Here is a 2,117-nt window from a genome sequence, read left to right as displayed (position 1 = left end):
CAGAATTTTGCATATTCTGCCAGAATATGTTTCGTGATGGCCATTACTAAAGGAGACTTGCTCAAAAGGATTCAAACAAAGAGCAATTATTGCTGCAAATATACGTATCTATGTGAATAACACTCGGGGAAAAAAGAAGCTTGAGAAGGTGTGGCATACATATACATACATGGATTTTTATGTTTTGTTTGCTTTCTAAAGCTAGAAATGAAATGAAATAGTAATTGCTTAAAGGAGATACTTTTCAGCAGGATCATTCATTAGATGGCAACATTCATGTAGCACAAGGCTATCGTGTGTTTGTTTTCCCCAAAGCAGGTCAGCCGTATGAGTAAATGTAATTTCACCGTCTTTCAGGAGCACTCTCTATACAGAAGCAGATCAAGAATAAAATGCAAAAGTAATTCTGAGCTATGTGGCCAAGGGTGATTTGCATTTATATGCTATCTTTCAGCTAAAGAGATCCCAAAGCAGTTCTGTGAAGGAAAAAAATACCACAACAAATAGAAAGAACTATTTCACCGAGTCTGAAATGCAGCATCTGTTTAACAGCAGAGAAAAACACTAGGAATCTCATGCACAATTGAAATAGAAATGTGAATTTAGATAGGCAGAAAGTTATTATGCAAATCACGTGGCCATGTTATTGGGGCTAGTAGATGTATTCGTGCAGGATGTGCAATGCAGTCGCGGGTAGTCAGGGCTTTCCTTAGTAATACATCAACACCAAGTGATACAGGAGAGCCACATGTGGAATTAAATTTAGTATGTCTCCATTTGAAACAGAAAAATGTTGCAGTATGCATACAATACATGGTGTTAGAGTAGACATGGATTTCAGCAGGTATTACCTCAGTGAATAAAAAAGCAACCAATTCCAGGATAAGTGTGTCTACATATATAGGGCCACTTGTAGTATATCCAGGGATGTTTGTAAAGATGCAAGAGCAAAAAAACCTTTCCTTGAAACAAGGGTCCCTGGGCTGACACAGCAGTGCTGCATGCTACTCTGGTATGATGGGGTAATGAATCAGTTGCTGGAAACCTTTAACGTGCACTAAACATCATCCTAGAAATGAAACAAGGGGGCAAGTTTTAATAAGTGTACACCCCATTAGGTTTATATAATTAAAAGGCATTTAAGTCAGAAACTGAAGAGTTGTTTTTCTCCTTGGCTCCATTTAGCTGGTACCAGAAAGGATGCAATCTGGAAGTGTTTAAGGCCAGGTTGGATGGGGACCTGGGCAATCTGATCTGGTACTTGGTCTTGGGGCTAGCAACCCTGCCTGTGGTGGGGAGGCTGGTATTTGATGATCCTTGAGGTCCCTTCCAAACCAAGCCATTCTATGATTCTATGACTTAGAGGGGGAAAATATTTTCATGATGTTAAATGGCTTAAGAGGTACTTGATCAGTTTGGCTTTCTGACGTGCTCTTTTCCTACCACGATATATATAAAGATTTAATTAAAAGTACAGCTCTTGCTGAAAGAAATCTTTCCTAAATTCTTCTCCTCCCCCATCGCAAATTAATTTGTACATGTCATGCAAAAAGACATTGCTTTGTGCTCAACATCTTCCTGTTCTTACTGCCCCACATTGTGCTACATGTATTGTCCTGTGCCTTGTTGCTCTCATGTTCTTCTGTGGCAGGAATCATGGGGCAAAACTTCTGTCAGGTTTGCAGAAGCCCTTGCCAAAACTCAGAATTACAGCAATAGAGACTGGCTGCAGCACAGAGAAGGAGGATCACAAAATCCTCCTTTACATCACTGGAAGGAAATTTATATCCTATGAATATTAAACAACGGCAGCGAGTCCCAAACACACAGCAAAATTAAGTTATTTTTCTCATCTTTTAAAAGTCAGTGATACAGAAAGACATATTTTCTCTAAAAAACATGGAAAGGCATTTGATTAAAGACTGGCTCTGCTCAGAGGGCAGGGTTGCATAATAAGGTAAGAGCAAAGTGCTGGGTACCGTGTCTTCATCAGGACAAGTTAAAAATAAATAAATAAATAAAATAATAAAATAAAATAAAATAAAATAAAATAAAGAATAAAATAAAGAAGGATTAATCCCAGTACTTAATTGTACTAAAATGTTTTAATGGTATTT

This window comes from Coturnix japonica, chromosome 2, assembly GCF_001577835.2.
Source record: "Coturnix japonica isolate 7356 chromosome 2, Coturnix japonica 2.1, whole genome shotgun sequence".
NCBI lineage: Eukaryota > Metazoa > Chordata > Aves > Galliformes > Phasianidae > Coturnix > Coturnix japonica.
The sequence above is the reverse complement of the archived record's forward strand: the minus strand, read 5'-3'. Positions refer to the sequence as shown.